The sequence below is a fragment of the Cervus elaphus genome, chromosome 10 (genome assembly GCF_910594005.1).
Source record: "Cervus elaphus chromosome 10, mCerEla1.1, whole genome shotgun sequence".
In the NCBI taxonomy this organism is placed as follows: Eukaryota; Metazoa; Chordata; class Mammalia; order Artiodactyla; family Cervidae; genus Cervus; species Cervus elaphus.
In genome coordinates, this window is record NC_057824.1 from 46,077,460 (window position 1) to 46,097,128 (window position 19,669).

The window sequence follows — 19,669 nt, forward strand, 5'->3', positions numbered from 1 at the left end:
GTTGGGAAGATCCCCTGGAGGAGGAAATGGCAACCCTCTCCAGTATTCTTGCCTGGGAAATCCCATGGACAGAGGAAATCAGCAGGCTATAGTCCATGGGGTCACAAAAGTCAGACACAACTCAGCAACTAAACAACAACAACAAATGATGACAGAAATTGCAGTGTCACTCAATATGAATGATTATGACCATTTTTACATAGTGCTGTGGGAACACGGGAAAGTTAGTAACTAACTTGGCCTTGGGGAAAGCAGAGGAGGCTTCCTGGAGGAGGTGACATCTGAGTAGTGTCCTGCTGAAGAAAAGGTCAGGAAAGAGTGTCCCAGGAAGAGAAAACAGCTGAGGTAAAGACAGAGGCACAACAGCATGGGGTTTATCAGAGGAGACGCAAGTGGTTCCTGTGTGGTTAGAGCATGGAGAAACGAAAGGATAGACACAAGCTTTTAAGGAGTGGATGTGTCACGTGGTTAAGTAACGTTGTTGGTCACCTAGGTGGTTACAATTTGCCTACATGTCAGACTAGCCAGGAATCTGATTCTTAGCAGAATCACGTTGTTACAGATTCATAACATCTTAAGGGCTGGATCTTGAGAGAATTAGAATTAAGAAATTGAGGAGCAAAGAAGGTAAGACCCTTGCCAAGCAGTCACACAGCAATTTAGGATGGAGCCAATGACTTCAAGTTGGTGGCGATCAATTCAGGGTTCATAGAGCAGGGACACACATAGGCCTTCCAGGTGATGTCACCAATTACGAGTGCCTTGTTGGATATGAAAAGTATACCCCCAGATATAAACCACGGTATGATTTTGAGTGGCTTTTATCACTTTTTTCTATTTTTCTCTATTTGCCAAGAAGTTCCATCATGAATATGCATTACTTCTGCATCAACAAAGTACATACTGGTAAGGGGATAAAAATAAGTCTATTTAGTGCTTTAGACACTAAGAGGCTTTCTCTCCGTGGCTCCGTGGACCTGTCCTAAAATGGATTTCACATAACAGGGATGAGCATCCAACAGAGGTTCCTGCTAAGCAAGAAGAGCCAGGCAGGAAGGCAAGTTTTCATGAACGTATTTATTTCCACTTGAATCTCTACTGCCTTACAGTTTAAGACCCATTCTTTGGCTTCTAGGTGACTTCTTTCTAAAATGAGATTTGTTGCCGGCCCTTCACATAAAATGTGTGCATTGTTCTTTTAGAGACTGAAGGACAGGGCTTGTGATGGTGTATTCACCAGAGAGAATTTAGTAACAGCTCTCAGAAAATCTAAACCATCCCATCTGGGTATTTGGACCATGGAAATAATCAGAGATGTGCATAGAAGTTGTGGGTAGGTCACACAGAACATTGTACCTGGTAACTCATTTTTGGTGAAAGAAATAAAGAAGGGGTAGGGGAGTAAAAGATTAGAAATTGCTGGGACTTTCCTGGTGTCCAGTGGCTAAGATTCCAAGCTCCCAGTGCAGGGGGCTGAGGTTCAATCCCTGGTCAGGGAACTAGATCCCACGGGCTGCAACTAAGAGTTCTCATGCCACAACCAAAGATTCCAGAAAATAAAGACATTTGTTTTAAAAAAAGAAATTGCCTAAAATAGCTAAATGTCTAATAATTAGATGTTGGTTAAACTAGCATACATAAATATCCTATTATAAACTACTTGTGTCCATGCATACAATATGATGCAAGCAGACTATAAACACTTTGAATTTGGTTTTCAAGAACATCTGCGTGTGAGTGTGTGTGTATGTATGTGTGTGTGTGTGTGTGTGTGTTCACATGCTCAGACACAGGACCGGAGAACTGTGCCAGCCTGGTGATTTTTGGGTCCTGGAATCACAGATGATCTTCATCTCCTCCCTCGTACTTCTGTATTCCCCAAAGTTTCTGCAAACAACACCCTTCTTCCACCATCAGAATCTTCACAAAGTGTACTCTGCAAGGGCCCTGTTTGGACTTAGAAAAAATGTCAGCGAAAATAAAATTAATCTTTTCCGTGTGTGCCTACAGTGGGTTAGGCGCTGTGTTATGTGCTGGGGACACAAGGAAGAGTCAGATATGGTCCATAAGTCCTTGAGCCCAGAGTCCAGTGGAGGAGACAAATTCAGAGAAATACAAATAAGTATTGCATAAGATGACAAATAAGAGGGCTGCACAAGGCCAAGGGAAAATCATTCACTCTTCACAGGCATTAGGGCAAAGGCAGGGGAGGAGCAAAAGCATCAAAAAGAAAGGCGTCTTTGAGCTGGGCTCGGAGGGGCTATTTGAGGTGGGCTCTGACAAGGGAAGAGGAACTCGTTAGGAGAGTGAGATCAAGGGAAGGCCTTCCTCGTAGCCAGAGCAGCATAAGCAAGGGGAGAAGAGCAAGGTAGGCTCAGTTTGGGGGAACAGGGAGGAATACAATGGGGCAAAGTCCTGCATGGCCACTAGCCATACTGGACTCCATCCTGTGGGCAAAGAGGAGCCCACAGCAGATTTTGGGAAAGATCATTTCAGCAGCAGTACTGAAGACAACCTCCACCAGACTTCAGCAGACAACACTGACTTAGCCAAATCATTTTTAATAGTTTAGGTGTCTTTGGTGGTAATTTTTTTTTTCCTTCAGGATGGTAAGATTACAGGTCATTTCCTTATGTTCCTATCCACCCCCTCCCTTTTTTTTAATATATGCTACCCTATTGCTAAGTTAGTTTCATCATTTAAAATACTGGGGAAGGGGCTTCGCTGGTGGTCCAGTGGCTAAGACACCAAGTTCCCAATGCAGGGGACCTCGGTTTGATCCCTGGTCAGGGAACTAGCTCCCACACGCTGCAACTGAAAGTCCTCCTGCCACAAGTAAAGATCACATGTGACCACAACTATGCCTTGTTGCAGCCAAATAAATAAATAATTTTTTAAATATTGGGGGAATATAGTTTTATAGCTAATCAACAAAGTTTTTCACTTTCTCATGTGATCTCATCTCACGATTGAACAGTATATATCAGGTTGGAGATACCTTTTCCTGGAAAAAAATTTTCCACCAGCCAGCTCATTAAACACTGACTCCAGAGGAAGTCACGGCTGCTTCTCCATTTGCTTCTAGATGTTTAGCCATGCGTCTTCTATGTAGGTGTGAACACCCTCGGTGGATGTACTTGGAGCGTGTTCTTTTCATTTTCCATAAGCATTTGCCCAGTGTTGTCATCTGTTCTCTGAAGTTCTATGGCAAATGGGCCCTTAATCGCCCATGAGCAGATGCTCCATCGTTTACTTAAACATTCCCCCACCAGCGGACGGGTAGTTTGTTTTGAATGTGTTAAAATACAGCTTCCACAAACCTCTTTATGTGTCAATGTATTTCCTTGGAATTGTTACTAGAAATGAGAATCTGTGCTAAGGGGGAATAGAAGCCATCCCAAAGGAGTTAGGGGATAAGGACATGTTTTAAGACTCTTCATGCATACTGCCAAAGCTGCTTTTATGCGTGGGGTGTTTCACATCACACTCCCCAAGGAATATGGCTTTTTAACCGTTGCTCTTTTGCTCTTTTTCATGGCAACCAGCCTGGATTTTCGCTGTCTATCTGCCAACCAGGGGGTAAGTCCTCCTGCATTTTGGGTCCTCAGTTGCCCCAACTAAGGGAGACAGCGGGGCAGGGAGGCTTTGCAGTTAAAATGTTTATTTCTTCTATGACAAATAAATTTGGAATTAAGAGTCTGGACCATTATTTTGAGCTATCGCATGTACAAACAACATTTATTTTCAGCCCCCTTCCTTTGGCTCCATTTTTTCAAGGTGAAACCAAGCATGAGACAAATCTCTACAGCGTTTCTCCCACACACCCACACACAAATCTCATTTTCTGCCAGATTTAAAATGCAACAGTTACAGAGCGGTGCCTATTATTCCAGTCAACATGGTGCCCTTACCCAGAAGTCTGGTCACCATTATATATAATTTATGAATCCAACCCAGAAACAAGGCAAAGGAAAAAATGAACATAGACTGAAGTGTCTGTGGTAATGAAACCGCTTTTCTGTATCATGTCCCCACGAGTTCAGGCTCATTTCCATTTCTCGATTTCTTCCCAAATTTGTTACCCCAGTGACTGACGCGCCAATTACAATTTCCTCCCCACGCTCGCGCCCATGTTGTCCAATAAATGTCATGGCCTTTTGCTGCACTGTGCACTTATTTTCCAATTACTGTGGGTAAACAGGGATGAGCAAGCAATTGAAGGGAAGCTTTTAAATCATTTGATTTGGTCCCGAGCAAGATTTCAGAGATGGAGACATAAAACATCAGGCCATTGTCTCCAGCAATGACAAGGGTTGAGAGCAACTGCCTCGAAATCGCACTCTTTTGCAAAGAGCCATTTCCACTGGGACATCTTTACCCCAAAGTGGATGGACATCAAGTGCCAAAAAAAGGCAGGCCTCACGGTCTGTCAGAGGGATGCCCTCATTTGTTTCAATCCTGAGCTAGTGCCCATCAGCCTCTTTCAATCTCCATTAGCAGGCTGGAAATTTGTTTAGAAAGCCGACAGGTACTATTGGGGGGATTAATGACTGCTGATTTATGACTATTGAGGCACATTTCAATAATCAGACGCAGAACCATCACGGGCGGCTGCAACCGGCTGTCCCTGCCAGGACAGTCTACGGCAATCACTCAGAGTCAGTTAAATGATTCTGATTTATGACCTTAACCTTCGGGGTCCACTCCATTTGCTCTCTTGGTGTGTAAATTCTAAAAATGCAATTCCCTCCACCTCCAGAGAGCCAATTTGAGTCAACATTATGCATGAACCGAGAATGCGGGAATTCTCAGATCTCTTATCTCAACTCATTAAACTTGCACCGAACATCTTGCAATTAAAATTTCATATAGATTTCCTCTTATGATTGACATTTGGCCTTGATGAAATGAGTTCAAATTTGGTCTCTCGGAAGACCTGGAAAGAGAGAGATGGGTCCGGACATTGTTTCTGGAGAGACAATGATGGGGCACTAATACTTTGATTAGCATTTCGAACAGACTCTTCGGGAAGGGCTGCCTCCACCACTCAGCGAAAGATGTTGGGGAGCCAAGCCAAGAATGAGAAGCCAAACCAATCTGCTTGCTTTGTTTGGCAATAATGAAACAAGAGACTCAAGGACTCAGAACAGGAAGCAGCCACATAGATTCCACAGAGCAAGACCTCTGTACTTTAGACACAGTACCTGATACCCAGAGGGGAAGAACTTCTCCAACATGGCACAGAGGTGGGTGTTTGTGAACCCCTTCTTCCTTGAGCAGTGTGACCATGGGACCAAATTCTGGCCAATGGAGAAGTAAAGGAACTGATGACTGCCACTTCCTGGCTGGCCTATAAAAACCTTTCAGACCCAGGACTTGCCTAGCAGCTCAATAGTTAAGACTTCACCTTCCAAAGCAGGGGGTGCAGGTTCAATCCCTGGTCAGGGAGGGAAGATTCCCACATGCCTCAAGGTCAAAAAACCAAACCATAAACCAGAAGCAATACTGTCACAAATTCATTAAAAAGACCTAAAAAAAAACAAACAAACAAAATCCTTCCAGACCCAGTGCTCACTCTCTTTCCCCATCCTACAGCGTGAGAGAGAAGTCAACATGAGCTGTTGAAGTTTAAGGGTTGCTTTGGCAGTTAAACAACCTTAACACATCCAACACACACTGTAGATCAGTAAATGCACCTACAAGCACACGGTGAGCAAAGAAGAACAAACTGGAGGCCCAGCTTCCAGGCTGAGGGCCCAGTGAGTGCCTCTCTGTTCCATTAAAAGTGTCTTAGATGCTTTTGTTTGATTTTTGAGAAATCAAATTTTAAACATACCCATCTAAGTAGGTCTCAGGACCAAGCCTGACCTAAGATATGGGAAAGTCAGTCCCCTCCCCCATGCATCTATTTAAGTGGTGTGCTAGAGTTGGCATCTGCTGGTTGTGAGAATCTATTGTGCATGTTTCTTCCCAATGACATTGTGTTGTTGGTGGTTTCAAATTGACCATGGCGGAAGTGCTCAGCTGGCCAAAAAGTTCATACTGCTTAGTTGGAGCATTCATATTAAAACATCAGGGCTTCCCAGGTGGCTCAGTGGTCAAGAATCTGCCTACCCACTCAGGAGACACAGAAGACATGGGCTCAAGGAGATCCTCTGGAGGAGGAAATGGCAACCCACTCCTGTATTCCTGCTTGGAAAATTCCATGAACAGGGGAGTCTGGCAGGCTACAGTCCATGGGGTCAAAAAGAATCGGACATGACTGAATGACTGAGCATGCACACACTCACATTAATACATTTTCATCTTTACCCATAGGCTCCTGAGACCTGGGCCATTTTGAATACCCAAGAAAAACAACACTGATAGTTGGAACAAGAGGTTTTTCCCAGCCTAGAAAGTCATTATGGTCTGCCATATATTTGGGGGAAAAAAATAAAAAAGATAAAGTACACAAAAGATGCTCCCTAGTAGAAAGTGAAAGTGAAAGTCACTCAGTCACGTCCAACCCTTGCAACCCCCATGGACTATACACTCCATGGAATTCTCCAGGCCAGAATACTGGAGTGGGTAGCCTTTCCCTTCTCCAGGGGATCTTCCCAACCCAGGGATCAAACCCAGGTCTCCCACATTGCAGGTGGATTCTTTACTAGCTGAGCCATAAGGGAAGCCCAAGAATACTGGAGTGGGTAGCCTATCCCTTCTCCAGTGGATCTTCCTGACCCAGGAATCAAATGGGGGTCTCCTGCATTCCAGGCAGATTCTTTACCAACTGAGCTATCAGGGAAGCCTGTGATAGAAAGCAAACTGGAATTTGAATAAGAATACCCAATTCTGTCCTTGGTCCTATCTCAAATTTCATGTCTCTGACTGTAAAATAGGAAGGGACCTCCCTGTAGTTCACAGGTTTCCCATCAGAGTTCCACAAGACAGGATGCATGAAACACATCTCATGCAGGAGCCATCTCACTATCACTTGGAAGGTGAATTCAATTCGATCCTGAGCCAGAAGACTTGTCTCCCAGCCAGATGGAAGACGACACCAGGGATGCCCCCCTGCAAACCTCAGAGTCAAGTTGGAAGCAGATCAGCATTTGACTTACTCACCTTTTTCCTGATTGGCCAGTGGAACCATAAACCCAACCCAAGCCCAAAGTGAGAACGTTCAGCCATTAGCCAATAGGCTTCATGGGTTGAGGTCAACTGTTGATTACCGTGTGGCTTCCAAACACCAGGCAGAACTGCACTGAGGACATGGCAGGACCTCAGCAGACAAGGACCCCTCAGGCAGACAGACACTTTAGGAAGGTTCTCCGGCGCCGCAGGTAGAGCCCTGCTCCCTGGGAAATGTGCTCACCTGGCACAAGAGACAGAAGGGCATCTATCCAGCTGCTAAGCCAGTGGTGGACAAGACAGAAAGGATGCAGTGCGTTCCCATGGACCATCCTGCTCCATGTCCAATACCCCTCTCAGGATGTTACCTCCTCCTCCAACTCACCAAGCAGAAGTGGATGGAATAAAGGGGTAGAGAAGGATTGATAAATATATGGCAGGGCATACAGTTCGGCACACAGCCATAATCCGTTTCTTTCATTTGCTCATCAGTGAGCGAGCATTTGGTTAGTACATAGGTTCTAGGTAGGGGGCTTCCCCAGTGGCTCAGCAGTAAAGAACCCGCCTGCAATGTGGGAGATGCAGGTTTTATCCCTGGGTCAGGAAGATCCCCTGGAGAAGGAAATGGCAACCTACTCCAGTATTCTTGCATGGAGAATCCCATGGACAGAGGAGCCTGGTGGGCTCTGGTCCACAGGACTGCAAAGAGTCAGACACAGCTGAAGTGGCTTAGCACACAGCTCATGACCTGTTGTGTCATAACTTTATTCCTCCCACAAGGACTCTCTGGGTTCCAAAGAGCCATCCACATCCCCCAAGGAGACCACTCTCTGCCCTCATCACCCACTCAGAATCTGCAAGACTCAGCTCAGCTCCTCCCCACTTGCCCAGCCAGCACCAACTTCCCTGCTCTAAATCCTCCTGTGCTCCTGAGCTGTTCCATACACTCTAAGAACTGAATCACACACCACTTTGTATCATCTCCTAATCAAGGGTCCCCACAGTCTATGTTTTCTCAGTCCCCTGAAATGTTCTGTGAACGAGAGCTTCCATGGTCAAAGACTTTGCGTAAAAGGTAGTAGACCAGGATCTTAGTTACCCAATCAGGGATTGAACCTGTGCCCATGCATTGGAAGCATGGAATCCTAACCACTGGATCACCAAGGAATTCCCATGCTTGAGCTTTTTAAAGAGTCAGAGAAGCCCAGTAACATTTGACTTCTTTTTGTCCAGCATGCATTACAACACTATTAGGGAAGCCCTGTTGGCTCAGCAGTAGACTTGGGTTTGATCCCTGAGTCGGGAAGATCCCCCTGAGGAGGGCATGGCAACCCACTCCAGTATTCTTTCCTGGGAAATCCCATGGACAGAGGAGCATGGCAGGCTACAGTCCATGGGGTGGCAAAGAGTCAGACATGGTTAGCGACTAAACAACATCTCGTTGTACTCATGCTCCCCAGGACCTAGTTAGGGAAAGGCTGCCCTAAGAGATTCACAAACCACAAATGTGTCTTCCCAAGAAGAATGTAGGCTCGTGGAGGGTAGGGTCTGCATTTTCAATTTCTTTTCTCCCATCCTCTCCTGGTGCCAAACGCAGCACCTCCTGGTACATCCTGAAGGATCCTGTTGCCTTGACGACCAGTGTTGAATTGCTATTTCAGTTCTCTCTCTCCATCTCTGGAGCCCCAGGAAAGCAGCAAATGCCACAAGGCATTAGTCTGAGTGTGCAGCATTTTTGGCAAAGTGGCATTAATAATGTCCAGCTCAGCTCATCAGCTGGAGCTCCCTGAGACAGGCAGGACGAGACGCTGCTAGTGACACATTGCCGAAGCTGCCTCCTTGAGAGCCTGCTGCTAACAGAAGCGCTTTGTCCTCTTTTATTTTTCCAGCTAATTTAGGAGGTAGGAAGCGGTGCTGCATTGTTTACAGCCTCATACTTGGAGGTAATATGACCCCTCCGGTGAGTAACTTCAATCTCCGTCACACCATCTGTTTTGTCATTGACAACAGCTCCACTGGGCTTGTGGAGCACTTTATGGGGATGCTAAGGCCCAAGGGTGTTCTTCATGCCTCTAATTATAAGGAGAGCATGATTTCCACCTGGTCCCAGGGAAAGAGGCTCAGATGGAGCTTCCTCCCTCCTCAGCCAAGTGCTAGAGGCAGCTCCATCTCTCTGGACCCTTGGCTGTTGCCCCTCCATGCTACGGTAAGCCTGTGGGCTCAGCCAGGGATGGGAAGAAGCTGAAAGTTCTTCCTAATAGCACCAATATTTCCACAAAGCGCAGAGAAACAGACTTGGCCAACAAGTGGAGGGGGTATCTATAGTTGGCTGATTAGAAAAGGCCAAATAGGGACTCCTCTGATGGTTCAGTGGTTAAGACTCTGGGCTTCCACTACAGGGAGCATGGGTTCAGTCCCTGGTGGGGGAACTCAGAACCCACATATTGCCAAAAAAATAAGAAAGAAAGAAATGGTCAAATAGCTGTACAGTGACAGATAAGCGATATTTGTGATGGACTTTTATCATGGCTTATTTCTTTGATGATCTTCCTGGTTTTCAGCACCAGAAACTGCTGGTGCCATGGTGTGTGTTAGTTCCTATTATCTTGTGACTTCATGACAAGTTGTATGCCCAAGACTTGGTGGCTGAAACACTAATCATGAACTTGGTTCACAAATCTTCAGTTTGGGCAAATCCACAGGAGCTGGAGGACCCAGTTCCAAGCTGGTGCACTCACTTGGCTACAAGCTGGACCACAGTACACTGCTGGTTGTTGGCTGGTAGCTCAGGCGGGATTCAGTGGAGGACCTTCGTTCCTTTTCTTCCGGGGCTCCCCGTGGGGCTACTTGGGCTTCCTCATAGCATGGTGGCCCAGGACCAGGCTAAGTGTTCCAGGAATAAAGAATAGAGCCGCCAGTCTCTTAAGCTCTGGGTCTGGAAATGCACAGCATCACTTCCACCATATTTTATTGTCCAAGAAATCCAGAGCCCTCCCAGGTATAAGGGGAGGTGCCATTCACCCCATCTCTCAGTGAGAAGAGCTTCAAAGAGCATATGGTCATCTTTCATCCACTACAGTGCTCAACACTCACAGGTGATTTATGAAACACCCTCACTTTGGTCCATGTGAGCTGGTACCAAAAAAAGCTGTGATGTCAGTGCTCAATACAAACCCCCATCTGTCAAGAGTTTAGCTAAGCTATTGCCTCAGCATCCGTTTTGTTGAACCAAATGTCTTGCAGGGGCCTGAAACTGACATTAACCCCTAATTAGATTATTATTATATTAAGAGGTTATGGAAAAACTGGAACAAAAAATTTTTGCGAACCCAATACATATGGCATATAATGTTATATATTTATATTACTGTATTATATCATTATTATATTTGCAAGCACATCCCCTAGTAACTGCTTATAGAGTCACAAGTACATTCCTGATACGACGCCTCCAAAAGTCCAAGTGATAAACAGTCTCCTCTACCTCCCAGGGCCTTCCCCTTATAAGCACCTTAGATAAGACCCCCAGGAAGCTTATTAGAACCCTGCTCTTTTGGATTTCAAATGACCAATGTGGATTTAGCCCAGGAACCCGAAAGCACACCATCAATGGGCTCTAATAAAGGCATGCGCCCCAGATTCGTTCTCTCTCTCTCTCTGCGTCTGCCCTCCATGGGCCCGCCTTGACTTCCCCATGGGGCCCCTTGCAATCTGCTGTGTATCTTGTCCAGGACCTTTGAGTAATAACCTTCTCCGTTTCAGTTCCCTCTGCTCTTTATTGAACCAAGCCTCATCACCCGACACCCTGGAGCTCTATACTTAACAAGTGTTAACAAGGTCAGAGCAGCATCTCTCAGGAGGAAACAGAGAGGCCTGTCTTTGACGAAGATCCCACTATGAGCCACTGTTCATCACAGCTGGGTCTTTCCCAACTTCATCTCCCTTATTTCTCACAATGACTCGGGCCATAGAGATTTGAGCCCTCATTTTACAGAGGAGTGGACATAGCTCTGAAAAATTCAGACGTTTCCAAGGTCACACCGCTAGTACTGGTAGAGCCAGGATCCCAGCCCAGGTGCGCTTGGTCCCCAAGGCTCTGTTCGTCCTACCTTGTCTGGGACAGTCTCACCTGAGCCAGAACATCTTTTGGTTCTTCTTGGGGGTCTCCTCCCCAAAACCCCTGATGGCCCTTCTGAGAAGTGACAGGGTCCAAACCCCTCTTCTACCTCCCCGCCCCCTACCATCGATCTGGTGATGCCTACTGCCAATCTCCTGGGGGGAGGCCAATCCCACATTGCACTGCTGGCTTCTGGCACCGGGAGCAGGCATTCCACGCCCTGAGGCTCCCCCTCCTCCCTCTGGCCTGGCTTCTACATCAGGGGCCCCATTTAGCACTTCAGTTCTAGTTCTCAGCCTGGAGCCTTGTCCGAAAACCCCAGGCTTCCTGGCCAGACCCCTGAGACCCTGCCCAGCTCTGCCCAGTGTCCTCCTGGATGAGATCATTGATGCAAGCTGCCTATACTCTCTGCACCAGGCTGGAGTCCTTCCACAAGTAGCTGAGGTCCTCGTAAACCCTTCTATGGTGCCTGGAGAGTTGGCATGCCACCTGCTGCCATGAAGACACATGTCTGGCTTGTAGCCAGCCTCGGTGACCTCTGCACCTGCCCCCCCACACCTCTGTCCTCTGTCGTTCCAGCCTGTGCACAAGTCCTTCTCTCCAGCCTCTTCTGCAAAGTCGGACCAGTCCCAGCCAATTGATCTGAGCACCCAGCCTAGTGTCAACGTGCCTCCAGGAAGGTGGGAAATTGACAGGGAAAGGGGAAGGAAGACCAGTATATCAAAGCCTCTCCGAGCTGCAAACACATCACCTCCTGCCCCCACCCAACTAGAGGACCCACTCCAGATTCCCAAGAGCCACTTTGCTCTATTCACTGCTTCTTCCTCTCTGAGGTTTTCATCCTGTCCATGGTTCATCCTCCTCGATTATAAGCATCCTTAGTCTCTCCCATCCCACAGTCTCTCCCTCCACTGCGTGTCCTCCTAGACCTCCCTGTTCTGAGCCGCATCTACTTCCATACTCAGCGCCCCCGGTTCCCAGCCTTCTAGCTGCTCCGCGACCCTCTGAAGTCTGCCTGCCTCCATGTCACTGCAACCACACTTGTCCAGTCACCACTCACTGCTTAGTCCCACAAATGCTTCGGCATCCTTGTCCTTCTAGAACCATCCCCCTTGCTCTCAACTCCTCCTTTGGCTGCTGGGACTTCTCCCCTGGCCTCCATCTCTCTTTCACTCCATCCTGCTTCCTCCTCCCAACCCCAAATGGCCTGCTCTCAGGAGCCCCTCCCCAGCCCCTCTCCTCTCATCCACACACTCCCTCTTACCCCAGCCCTGCTGACAACATGCTATTCCACAAGCCCAGCTGCAAACCCAGATACCCATATCCCCAGGAGCCCTTAGGGTCAACTCGTTTCCAGCTGAACTTGTCAGCTTTCCCCAGACCCCTGTCCCCAGCAATGCCCCACCCTCTCTCCAGCTGCCTGGGCCAGAGCACCGTAACCCTCCCTCTCCGTCACAACCACATCCCACCAGCACCCCGTCCAGCCAACACTACTTCCTCTCTCTGGAATCTGTCTTCCAGATTCCATCGTCATGAAAACAGCCTTTGTTCTCAAGCCCACCTTCAGGGCCAGATTTCTATAAAAAGCCTCCTAACAGTTCATGGGGTGGCTAAAGAGTCTGACATGACCGAGAAGCCAAACAACAACAAAAGAAAACTTGGTTTCTGCCTCTCAGAGTACTTCATCCATCACTCTCTCAGATCTCTTTCTAAAAAGACCAATATGATCATCCCACTCCCAGCTTAAATCTATCACTGGCTCCAGGATAAGCTCTGAAAAAAATTCCAAATTCTCCATGAACTGGACCCTGAATTTTTCTCCAGCCTCATCTTTGTCCCCCATCATCACCCCACCTCTCACACTTGGCCTCCCTCTTTGCTCAGCACATCTACCTTCCTTCACTCCTGCTGTGGCTTCTACTTGAAAAGTCTCCTCCATCACCTTGTTCTTACTCATTGTCTCAGACTTCTAAGAAAGATAGCAGCTCCTCCAGGAAGCCTCCCCTGATTAGCACCCAAGTCATGTACATTTCCTCTGTCCTGACTCGTCATGCTGAGCTGCCACTTGCTCTGTGTGTCTCCCTTTCTGAGAGCATTCAATAAGGGTCAGAAATGTGGGTGAAAGGAGCCACAAAAACAGAAGATCACACACAAATGCCCTGCAAAAGAGTCAGGCATTTGTCCTGAACACCCAGTAGCATGTAGAAGTTTCCAATGTCTCCTCCAATTCTGGTAACCTATTGCTTGTTCGCCCTTTTTTTTTTTTTAACTTTTGTCTACTTGTCATTTCTCCTTGCTGATCTTGTTGCAAGGAAGGGATGGAAGGGAAGATGTAGCAGAGAGTGTGGGCCACTCCTTCCCTCTGGGGATGTCTGCAGCTGTGGACCAGCATTGTCACTCCTGGTTGGAGTTTGTTTGCTCTAGCTCGATGCATCTGCAGCCCCGAAGGGCAGCTGGGAGGCAGAGAGCTGCAAATCCCTCCTCCCGAGAGATGCTCTGGACATCTTTCTCTTTCAATCTCCCTCACCCTTCTCTTCTTCTTCCTACACCCCATCCTCCTCCTCCCTACTGCAAAGGGGAACCACAGATTCCCTTCCACTCTATCACTGGCCCTGTTGGTGGCAGAAAAAGTGAAAGTGTTGGTCGCTCAGCCGTGTCCTACTCTTTATGACCCCATGGACTGCAGCCCGCCAGGCTCCCCTGTCCATGAGATTCTCCAGGCAAGAATACTGGAGTGGGTAACCATTCCCTTCTCCAGGAGATCTTCCCAACCCAGGGATCGAACCTGGGTCTCCTGCATTGCAGGCGGATTCTTTACCGTCTGAGCCACAAGGGAAGCCTCCTGGAGGCAGGAAGCCCATATGTATTTCAGGATTCCCTGAACAGACACCAGGCCAGGTGCCAACCGTTCATGAGTCTTTGCAGGATTCCTAAGAAGCAGAGGCCCTTAGTCCCATTTTCAACTGAGCCGAATTTCGGTAAGTGGTATCACCTGTTCAAAGTCACAGGGTGAATAAATATCATGGCAGGAGTCCAGGGTGGTTGTTTCTAGACTCTGCACTACCCCTAAGTCCTCCGTTGGTCCCAGAACCATCTCTGTTTTCCCCAGCCTGTGAGCGCAAGGAAGTCACTTTAACAGGAATACCAGATTACCACCGCTCTTCAGCGACACTGGCTTACTTGGAACCTCACACCTACCCCCTCACAGTCTTTCCAATATAATTCTGGAAATTCACATCAAAATCCAAATGCATCACATGCAGACACGCCCAACTGTTAAAGCCCGGCACCTGGGAAGTCCGATGGTTAGGAATCCACCCACCAATGCAGGGAACACGAGTTTAATTCCTGATCTGGGAAGAGCACACGTGCCTCAGAGCAACTAAACCCATGTGCCACAAGTACTGAGCCTGCTCCCTTAGAGCCTGTGCTCTGCAACAAGAGAAGACATCACAGTGAGAAGCCCGAGCACCACAACTAGAGAGTAACCCCCGCTCAGCACTAGAGAAAGCCCTCATGCAGCAACAGAGACCCAAGTGCAGCCAAAAAATGACACCATAACTCTACGGGCCAAGGGAACCCCTGGAAAATCTTCCAAATCTGGGGCAACAGGAGGCGGGGGTTGGTGTAAATCATACCTCAGACAGGAACGTGAATCCCAACTCCAGCATCCTCAGGTGCAAAACACAGCTCCCTGGGCCTCAGTTTCCTCTTCGGTGCAATGGTTGGTGTGGGGGCAATAACAGCATCTGCTGGCCGGGGAGGGAGCATCAGGATTGAAAACCAGGTTTGCAAAGGACCACACTGTCTCTCGAACATGATAGCTCCTAAGTAAATAAGAAATCCTGGTTTAAAAACTATTATTACCCTCACTGCTTTGGGGGCTTCCCTGGGTGGCTCAGACAGTAAAGAGTCTGCCTGCAATGTGGGAGACCCAGGTTCGATCCCTGGGTTGGAAAGATCCCCTGGAGAAAGGAAATAGCAACCCACTCCAGTATTCTTGCCCAGACTGAGCATGCAATTCTCAATTCGAATTCTATGGGAACACAGCATAAATCTTGCCACGAAATATGGATACCATGACCTGTCTCTCTATCACTGCAGCACTATATCTCTCTGTTTTACAAACTTTTGGTTCTTGTGAATCCTAGACTACTTTACAAAAATCCCCAATAGGTATCAACTGACCTTTACTCTGTTGATGCCAGGAACAGCTACTTAAGTGAGGGCTTCCTCTCATTAGCATATAAACATACAATGGATTTTATTTTTTCTCATTAGCACTACAACTCGTCTGTGAAGTCTCCCTGCCTCCTGGGTTGTAGGCTGCTCTTTTAACAAGATGTAATTCAGTGTCATCATTTCGGATTCAGCTCCACTGAAAGAAACCACCTTGCTCCTGATGCTAAGGTACCCCGGTTCATTCTACCATGTTGCCCTTGCATTTGAGGCTACACTCCCCTTTCTCTCCCACCTCAGTGCTAGCCGACTGGACACTCAGGGGTTGGAAGGGTGCACTTCTGTTGTCTCAGATGCGCCACCACCCAGCCTCTTGCTGCTGGGGTCCCCTTAAGCAGCACAGTGATGGATTAAATGTGGATGTCCCCTTGACCTTGGGGGAGCTTGCCACTGCTGGGCCACAAGCAAGGCTGCCTTCTGCACTCCCCACCCCACTTCCAGCACTCCTCCGCCCCCTCCTTTCTTTACGTCCTCTCTCCCTGCCCTCAACCCGCAGGGCAGCTCTACTGGTCAGCACCTGGGCAGGTAAGAGTCACTTTCCAACCTCTGATGTAGACCTGGGAGGCTCTTCATGCACCCCAACTGCACTGGAAGACATAGAGAAGGCAAGAGAATTTTTTAGACACATGCCCACAGGGAGTGATGAGTTTTGTCCCAGAAACTCCTTCTTCTCCCAAAAGGCTCCATCCACCCTCATGGCCTCCACACATCTTCTTCAGTGACTGGAAGCAGGACGGTGGGGGGTAGGGAGCAGGTTCTGCTGAGTTGACAACTCTCAGCCACCCCAGGGGGCAGTAGTGGGCTCCATCACGAGCCCATGGTTTTCTGTACTCAGAATTCAGGTCTTAACTAAGCTCCTTGTGCTCTCCTCTCTGGCTTTCATAGGCAACCCTGGGAAACAAGAGTAACCCCCCAGGCTCCCTAGACCATCCTGTCCCACAGGGTTATGAGTTACCGCCTGCAGACATCACCAGTGGGTGATGGTGGGGAGGGGTTTGGGAGTGGAGGAAACAAGAAGGTCAAGGAGGAGGCTGCTGGCTGAAGCCAGAAGTGACCCTGCCTGGGCCCAGACATTTCAGGGTTCAAGCCAGTGTCCACAGCAGAGCCCTGCAGGTATGAATAGTGCTCAGCGTGTGCTTAGCCACACAGTCTTGTCTGACTGTTTGCAACATCATGGACTGTAGCCTGCCAGGCTCCCCTGTCCATGGGATTCTCCAGGCAAAAATACTGGAGTGGGTTGCCATTTCCTACTCCAGGGTTCTTACTGACCCAGGGATCGAACCCACGTCTCTTGAATCTTCTGCCTTGGCAGGTGGATTCTTTACCACTGAGCCACCTGGGAAGCCATATAATGACAGTGCAGGAAGAGGAAGCAGGCAGCCCAAAATCTTGAGCCAGAAGACTTTCCGTTCACTCTCTCAGCCGACCCTCGGTGTTATGGGGTAAACTCTGTGCCTCCAGAACCCACATGTTGAAGCCCTAAGCCCCTGTGCCTCAGAGTGTAACTATTTGGGGACAGAGACTTTAAAGATGGGATTAAGTTAAAAATGACGCTATCGTGTGGACTCTGATCCAGTGTGACAGGTGTCCTGACAAGAGGAAATTTGGACACAGAAAGACCCTAGGAGGACGCAGCAAGAAGGCGGTCATCTGCAAGCCAAGGAGAGAGGCCTCTGGAGAAACCATTCCTGTCCATCCCTGGATCTTGGACTTCCAGCCTCCATGATGGGGAAATCGATGTGTGCTCTTTGAGCCACCCAGTCTGTGGGGCTTTGCTGTGGCAGATGAGCCAACGAAACACCTCAGGAATGGGTGGGGTTCCCAGTTACTTGAAGCTTATAGGCCAGTTGGCCCTAAATCAGCCTCAAGGAGAGTTGAGGAGGGTCAAGAAAACGTGAAAGGAGCCATGAGAAAGGCAAAGGCAGCTTCTCCAGGGGTCACACCAACCAGACAGCAAAGGCAGCAGCTGGGGCCTCCACAAGGTTGGGAAAACAAAGGTCCTCCTCTGGATGGGGAGTGGCATGGCTTTGCTACACCTGATCCCCAAGTCAGGAGTGGCCTGGGTCTTGTGATCTGTGCAACTACAAGTGTGTTGATTAAAAGAACTTAAATTCTCTCAGGGCTTCCCCAGTGGCTCAGTGGGTAAAGAATCCACCTGCAATGCAGGAGATGCAAGATACATGAGTTGGATCTCTGGGTCAGGAAGATCCACAGAAAACACTTATGAATGAATAAATTTATTTATTGGGGGATTTTTTAATTAATGTATTTATTTTAATTGAAGGCTAATTACTTTACAATATGGTAGTGGTTTTTGCCATACAGTGACATGAATCAGCCGTAGGTGTACATGTGTCCCCCATCCTGAAGCCCCCTCCCACCTCCCTCCCCATCCCACCCCTCAGGGTTGTCCCAGTGCACTGGCTTTGAGTGCCCTGTTTCACGCATCGAACTTGGACTGGTCACCTATTTCACGTATGGTAATATACATGTTTCAATGCTATTCTCCCAAATCATCCCACCCTCACCTTCTCCCACAGAGTCCAAAAGTCTGTTCTTTATATCTGTGTCTCTGTTGCTGTCTCACATATAGGGTCATCGTTACCATCTTTCTACATTCCATATATATGCATTAATATAATGTATTGGTGTTTTTCTTTCTGACTTACTTCACTCTGTATAATAGGCTCAAGTTTCATCCACCTCATTAGAACTGATTCAAATGCATTCTTTTTAATAGCTGAGTAATATTCCATTGTGTATAGGTACCACAGCTTTCTTATCCATTCACATGCCGATGGACATCTAGGTTGCTTCCATGTCCTGGCTATTATAAACAGTGCTGCAATGAACACTGGGGTACACGTGTCTCTTTCAATTCTGGTTTCCTCAGTGTGTATGCCCAGGAGTGGGATTTCTGGGTCATATGGCAGTTCTCTTTCCAGTTTCTTAAGGAATCTCCACACTCTTCTCCATAGTGGCTGTACTAGTTTGCATTCCCACCAACAGTGTAAGAGGGTTCCCTTTTCTCCACACCCTCTCTAGCATTTATTGTTTGTAGACTTCTTGATAGCAGCCATTCTGACCAGCGTGAGATGGTACCTCATCATGGTTTTGATTTGCATTTCTCTGATAATGAATGATGTTGAGCATCTTTTCATGTGTTTGCTAGCCATCTGTAGGTCTTTGCAGAAATGTCTGTTTAGTTCTGTGGCCCATTTTTGATTGAGTCATTTAATTATCTGATATTGACCTCCATGAGCTGCTTGAATATTTTTGAGATTAATTCTTTGTCAGCTGCTTCATTTGCTATTATTTGCTCCCATTCTGAAGGCTGTCTTTTCACCTTGCTTATAGTTTCCTTCATTGTGAAAAAGCTTTTAAGTTTAATTAGGTCCCCCCCCCCTTTTTTTTTTTTTTTGCTTTTATTTCCATTACTCTGGGAGGTGGGTTATAGAGGGTCCTGCTGTGATTTATGTCAAAGAGTGTTTTGCCTATGTTTTCCTCTAGGAGTTTTTTAGTTCCTGGTCTTACATTTAGATCTTCAATCCATTTTGAGTTTATTTTTGTGTATGGTGTTAGAAAGTGTTCTAGTTTCATTCTTTAACAGGTGGTTGACCAGTTTTCCCAGCACCACTTGTTAAAGAGATTGTCTTTTCTCCATTGTATATTCTTGCCTTCTTTGTCAAAGATAAGTATCCATAGGAGCATAGATTTATCTCTGGGCTTTCTATTTTGTTCCATTGACCTATATTTCTGTCTTTGTGCCAGTACCATACTGTCTTGATGACTGTAGCTTTGTAGTATACTCTGAAGTCAGGCAGGTTGATTCCTCCAGTTCCATTCTTCTTTCTAAAGATTGCTTTGGCTATTCAAGGTTTTTTGTATTTCCATACAAACTGTAAAATTATTTGTTCTAGTTCTGTGAAAAATACCATTGGTAGCTTGATAGGAATTGAATTGAATCTATAGATTGCTTTGGGTAGTATACTCATTTTCACTATATTGATCCTTTTGATCCATGAACATGGTATATTTCTTCATCTACTTGTGTCATCTTTGATTTCTTTCATCAGCGACTTATAGTTTTCTATATACAGGTCTTTTGTTCCCTTAGGTAGATTTATTCCTAAATATTTTATTCTTTTCGTCACAATGGTGAATGGAATTGTTTCCTTAATTTCTCTGTTTTTTCACTGT